The sequence below is a fragment of the Olea europaea genome, chromosome 1 (genome assembly GCF_002742605.1).
Source record: "Olea europaea var. sylvestris chromosome 1, O_europaea_v1, whole genome shotgun sequence".
Classification (NCBI taxonomy): domain Eukaryota; kingdom Viridiplantae; phylum Streptophyta; class Magnoliopsida; order Lamiales; family Oleaceae; genus Olea; species Olea europaea.
Genome location: NC_036237.1, coordinates 27,630,762 through 27,638,041, shown reverse-complemented (window position 1 = coordinate 27,638,041; position 7,280 = coordinate 27,630,762).

Below are 7,280 nucleotides of genomic sequence, written 5' to 3'. Positions count from 1 at the left end.
GAAGAAAATCGTAGAATTTGTGACAATTATCTTTGGGTATGTTCTTGCAAAAAAAATTTTGATTGTATTTCTGTTTTTAAGTCTTTTTAGATTTATTTAAGGTAAGTAGTTTTTTTTCTGTGCATAGATGAAAATTTAGCTTGATTCATTTTTCTCTACCTAGATGTGAGGTATATTCTTGTCTCTGTATATATGTGAAAATCTAGCTAGAGTTTTATTTTTTTCTTGGATATGGCTATGAAATTTATGTTTTTGTTGGATGTTTGTTTTCTTGTGGATTTATTTCTTATTTTCTTTGGCTCTATTTAATGTAATATATGTTTTTTTTTTGTTTAGTGTGTAAAAGTTAGTTAGGTTTTTCTTTCTTTACCCTTATCTACTTAAGAAATTTAAATTTTTCGATCATTGTTTTTTATATATAATGAGGCTTACAAGATTTTGCTTTGGATATGTTTGAAGTCTTTTTGGTTCAGTTAGTAGTGTTTACAGTTCTGTTGTTGTTTGCATTTTTAAAGAGGATTGTTGATTTGTTCAGTCGTTCAAAGACGCATGTATCATCCATTTGTAGTTCCTTTAAGGAAAGAAAATGTGTTCAGCCTATAAAGAGAAAAGAATTAAAAAGAAAACAAAATTTATAATATAAACAAAACAAATTAAAAAAAATATTATGTAATTAAACAAAAAAATTAAACAACAAAAATGAAATAAAGAATTTATTAATATTGTTTAATTAAAATTGAAAAAAATAAATTTATCATAAAGAGAAAAGAATTAAAAAGAATTGTAAATCCAAAGTAAAAAAACTTATAATATGAACAAAAAAATTTAATTAAAAAATAAGGAAAAAATACTCTCTGTGGACGAAGAGAATCTTTCCATTTTTCTAATTATTGCTTTTCTCTCATTCAAAGGAAAAAAATATTTCCATTTAAAATTTGTTCAATGTATAATTATTTCAATTTTTCTGCTGGTGGAAATTAATTATTAATATATTTTTTTACATTTTTTTTTTGTATTATAGATAAATTTTTTGAAAATTCTTTTCTCTTTGTGATTGAATTTAATTTTTTCAATTACTTCTTTTTTCTCCTTCAAAAGAGAAATTTTTTTCTATTCTAAATTTTTTCAATATAAATTTGTTTGATTTAAAATTATTTTAATTTTTTTTTTACTGGTGGAAATTACTGATATTCTTTGCACAAAGTTGAACTGTTTATTTTTATCATTATTATATTGAGTCATCCAATTTCAAAATTAATATCACTAATTGCTTACCTCAAATGATTATTTTTATAACTAATTGATTCGCTTCTTCTTTAAACACTAAACTCATATCAACATTAAAAATGCTAATATGATGTTCAAAATAATCCAGCCCGGTGATTATAAAAGTAGTTTGTTGAGAGAAGTCATCAACAATGACTTAATCGTTGCCTCATCTCGTCTCTATAACTCCAGTCACTTGACTCACACTCACTCCGCCACCACCAGTCCGCCTTCCCCCATACGCCGTCGTTTGCCTCTAGGCTCCGCAGCTCCAGCAAGGCAGCAACTCCTTGTCTAGTATTAGTAAAGGGTAACTCTAGTTGTCTTGACTCTTGTCTCCATTCTTGATTCTTCGGTTCGGTTCTAAACTTTTTCCATTGATTTGATGAATTTTATCAACTGAGTTGTCTTTATTATATATATGTGATTGTTAGATTTGATTTTAGATTTTTAGTGGTGACTTCATCTGGTTCCTATGGTACATGAAAACTGGGATTCTGTCTGGGAAGGAAAATGAAGAGTCAAAATGTCAAATACTCAAATATAAACTAATAAAAGTGCAGTGTCTTCTCTTCAGGGAAACTAGCGAATTAGGTAGGATTGTATATAATTCATTTGATTGTTGGTATTTTGGCATGATTACCATTTACCAGTTGGACACCATGATCTGTTCACTTCAAACCATATTTTATCCATTGTTTTGTTCATAAATTTGTATTTGCCTAAGGCATTAGGCATGTTAAGACACATTTATGAATTTCTTCTATAAATGTATGATTGTCAAATCATATGCAGATCTATTACGGTATTAATTGAAGGAATTGAATCAATTTATTTGGATAACTTCTTACAATGCGACAATGCCCTAAATTTAATTTTACTTAAATTTGATGATGTGTAAGTTAAAGTAGTATATAAATTTTTAGTCAATTATGCTGATTCTTAATTACTACTTCCACACTCGCCACAAGTTCCTTCACTCTATGATTAAAATCTTTGATTTTATTTAAATTTTTATTTCTAGTTTGTGAGCTGTGACGGTGAAATTGTCAAGGGTGTAATTTCACAATTTTCGTTGAAATTTCGATTCTCAGGTAAGCAATGTCATGCCCTAACTTATTATTGAAGATATTGAAAATGTTTGAAACTTTGTCGGCTTATATAATTGCGTTCTGGTCTGCTTATATGATTGGTTATTTAACTAATTGTTTCAAACATGGTTGATTTTGTTAAATTATAATATAAATCTTTTCTATAATATATTTGATGGTTGTTTTAATGTTAGTTTTAAGTTAGCAATAGGTCGAATGATATACCGTTGAGTTTTGCATTTACGTCGATTTCGTCTAGGGGCCTAATTTATGGAATTCGCCTTAGGCCTCAATAATCACAGGACCAGCCCTGGTCATATTTACACACTTATGCACCAATATATAATATACAAATGGGAATTAGAAAAAAAAAAGGGTAACTATCTAAACATGGAAAGAAAGATATTTATAATCTCTAAATATGGTTATTAAATCATCCCATAATTCTACAAATAATTATAGGATTTCTACACTCCCTCTCAAGTTGGATCATTTTGTTGTGGCAGTCCTTTGGTGAGGAAATCTACAATTTGTTTTTTGGTAGGTACATAAGTCGTGCATATAATCCCTTCTTCAACTTTTCTTTGATGAAGTGTTTGTCATTGGACTGGATTGAGAGATATATTAATAGCTGCTTTGTTGTCACAATAGAGTTTGATTGGAAGATTTACCATAATCTGTAATTTATCCAATAATTTCTTTATCCACAAACCTTTGCGTTCTAAACTCAGCCTCAGCATTACCTCTGGTTACCACATTCTACTTCTTATTTCTCTAAGTTACTAAATTTCCCAGATGAAGATACAGTAGCCAGTAGTTGATCTCTTATCTTTTCATGAACCAGCCCAGTCTGCATCAGTAAAAACTTCTACATCTTTCCTTTCATTTTTCTTGAAGAATAGTCCCTTTCCAAGGGTACCTTTGAGATATCTGAAGATTTTGTACACTACTTCTAAATGAGCTTCCTTTGGAGAGTGCATATGTTAACTTACCACACTTACAACAAATGCAATATCTGGTCTAGTGTGAGAAAGATAGATTAATTTCCCAACCAGTCGCTGATATTTCTCCATTTCAACTGACTTTCCTGTGATTTTATCCTTTCTTCCTACCTCCATTGGTGTATCAATTGGCTTGCATTCAAGCATACCGTCTCAATAAGGAGATAAGTATGCACTTCCTTGTGAAACACTGATACCTTTTTTTGATCTGGCCACTTCCATTCCTAGGAAGTATTGCATATGTTCCAAGTTTTTTACCTCAAATTTAAGGATGTCAATGAGCCGAGCTAGCTCGGATAAAGTGAGCGAGCTTTTTTTGAGCCTGAGCCAGGCCAAGCCAAAAAAATTTTGTTCGACCGGAGCATTTGGCTCGGGCCTTTATGGTAGAGTCGGGCAAGCTCGCTTTTTTTCTTCTTTAAATAGCTGTTGCCTAAATTTTTTTAGTCCAAATTTTTTACCTCAAATTTAAGGATGTCAATGAGCCGAGCTAGCTCGGATAAAGTGAGCGAGCTTTTTTTGAGCCTGAGCCAGGCCAAGCCAAAAAAATTTTGTTCGACCGGAGCATTTGGCTCGGGCCTTTATGGTAGAGTCGGGCAAGCTCGCTTTTTTTCTTCTTTAAATAGCTGTTGCCTAAATTTTTTTAGGCTTGCGGGCCGGCTCGAGCTCGGCCGCTCATGCTTTTCCCAAGCTTAGCTACGGACGACCCGAACTGACGAGTCGAATTGCCATCCCTACTCAAATTCTGTGGCTAGGCTTTTCTTAAGCCTCTCGATTTCTACTATATTATCTCCAATCACTACATTATCATCAACATAAACAATTAAGATTGTTTTCATCCCCTTTTTAGATAGTTGGTAAAACAAAGTATGATCTAATTGTCTTTGTTGATATCCTTGACTTCTTAACACTTTTGCAAATTAGTGAACCATGCTTTTGGTGATTGTTTGAAGCCGTACAGTAACTTTTTAAGTTTACACCCTATTTCTCTCATCACTTTTACAAAAACCAAGGGGAAGTGTCATGAAGACTTCTTCTTCCAATTCTCCATTCAAGAACACATTCTTAATGTCAAGCTGTTGGAAACGCCAATCCAAGTTTGCCGCTAAGGATAAGATAACCTGGATAGTATTCAATTTTGCTACAAGGGCAAAGGTCTCTGTGTAATCAACACCGTAAGTTTGTGTATATCATTTTGAAACAAGACGAGCCTTGTACCATTCTATTGTCCCATTAGCTTTGTACTTCACATTAAAAATTCATTTACATTCGGCAGTTTTTTTCCTCTTGGTAGTTCTACCACCTTCCATGTTTTATTTTTCTCCGATGCTCGCATTTTCTTCAAGACTGTTTCTTTCCATTTTGGACTAGCCATAGCCTCTTAAATATTCTTTATAATTTCTGCGCTGTCGAGATTATAAGAAAATGTGTGAAATCCTACAGACAGATTGTTATAGTAAACAAATTTTGAGAGAGGATGAAGAGTACATGATCGAGGCTTTTTTCTGAGAGCAATGGATTGGTCACTTTCTGAGAGCTCATTATCTGAAGAGGTCTGATTATCTGAAGGGTTCTCATTTTGATCTGGAGCTATTATCGGTTCCAACTCTTTTGGTGCTTTGGGTATGAGGTTCTCTTTGTAAGTTGACTTTGGTTTTCTTAAGTAAACTAATATCCCCTTGTTAACTTGCTTTCATGTATCTCCCCCTGAGTTTAAGTTTTCCTTTGTAGATGGCATGTTAGGATTGATAGATTCCATGTTTATTGGTTCAACAGAGGTGAGAGTAAAGTCTAAGAGTTGATCTTTGCCCAAGAGCCGATCTTCACTCAACTTCTTCCCTTAAAGAAAGGATTTTTAAAAGTAGGGAGTTTCTTCGAAGAATGTGACATCAATGCTAACAAATACCCTATTTGTGGATGTATCATAACATTTGTAGCCCTTTTGAGTGGACGAGTATCCAATGAAGACACATTTAGGTGCACAAGGATCGAGTTTACTCTGATGATGAGGGTGTATACAGACAAAGGCAGTACACCCAAATATTCTGATTTGTAAGTTTGAATTAAGGCGAGAACACAAAAATGATTCTTGAAGCATTTGGAAAGGTGATTTGAAGGAGAGAATTCGGCCGGGCATTCTATTTATAAGATATGCAGAGGTTAAGATGGCATCTTCCCAAAAATATTTCAGCATATTTGTTGTGAACAGTATAGCACGAGCTACCTCTAGGAGGTGTTTATTCTTTCGCTCAACAATCCCATTTGTTGGGGAGTAATGACACAAGAGCTTTGATGAATTATTTCTTGTTTTTGGAGAAATTCTTTCAAGGTAGTGTTAAAATATTTTGTACCGTTATCAATACGCAAAATTTGTATTTGTGTTTGGTATTGAGTTTGAATCATCATATGGAAGTTTATGAACACAGTTCTGACATCGAACTTTTCTTTTAATAGATAAACCCAACACAATCTAGTATGATCGTCAATAATTGTCACCAACCATTTTTTGTGAGTTCGACTTGGAATGCGTGATGGACCCTATAAATCACTATGAATTAAGGTGAATGGTTTCAACTATTTGTACGTAGATTGTGGGAATGGATTACGATGACGCTTTGCTAGTTCACAATTTTCACATTGGAAATCAAATATCTTTTTATTAGGAAACAATGAAGGAAATATATGACGTAAATATTGAAAATTGGGATGACCCATTCTAAGATGCCATAACATAGGTTCGCTATTTCTAGAAGTAGAAACAGAATCACAAGTTGCAATTTGATTTCGTTTACTCATATCAACCTCTTCAAAGTAGTAAAGCCCCACACATTCCTTAACACTGCCAATCGTCTTCCTCGATGACAGGTTCTGAAAAATATAATGAGATGAGAGGAATTTACCTGAGCAATTGGAATGTTTTATTAATTTAATAATTGACAGCAAGTTGCATGATAAATTCAAAACATAAAGGACGGACTCCAGGGTTATAAGGTCAGAGATACGAATACTCCTTTTTCCTGTTACAGGTAAAAAAGATCCGTCTGTAATTTTAACTTTAATATTACCAGCACAGGTGGAATATGTGGAAAAAAGATGACAAGAGTTCGTCATGTGATCAGACGCATTGGAATCAATAATCCAGGGAGCATTCGAGTGAGTGATTGTGTGTAACGCACTCAAATGGTTACCTTTGTGGGCTAGAAAACTTGACGAACCAGTTGATAGAAAATTTGAGAACATTTGTACAGTTGTTCAGGATTAAATGCACCACTCTGAGTAGAATTATGTTTTTCTTCAGTCGGATCAGCACAAGCTTGGTACCCTCGATTCTTACTATTTTTTCTTGGCTTCCAGTCAGTTGGTTTTCCATGTAGATCCCAACACGTATCCTCTTTATGTCTCGGCTTACAACAATGATCACACCATAGACGTCCCCGTTGTTTTCCACCGGGCCCATTAGCTCCAGGTCCATTTCTTTTATTTAATGGACCCATTTCATTTAGCCCATTCCATTTTGAGTAATTAATATCCAATCCATTAATCCCATGGCTAGGTCCGGCCTTTTTCATCACTTGGGCCGACCGCTTAAAGCAAACCCACTTTTTTCCTCTTCAGCCCTGTTTAACATATCCTTTCGACGATTTTCTTCTCTGCGCACCTCCCCGAAGACCTCTCTCAACGATTACAGTGGTCGTCGGCTCAGAATCCCCCCTCTCACGTCATCCAAGTTTCGATTTAGGCTAGCCAAGAACTCATAGACCCTCTTGTTATCTAATTTCTTCTTGTATCGTACTGTGTTAACCGAGCAATCCCACTTCTCTTTAGTATTCTGATCGAGTTCTTGCCACAAGGAGCTCGTCTTTAGAAAATATTCCATAACTTCCCAGTAGGTTGTTGCTTCTCTTCGATAAGATACCCGAGTTTT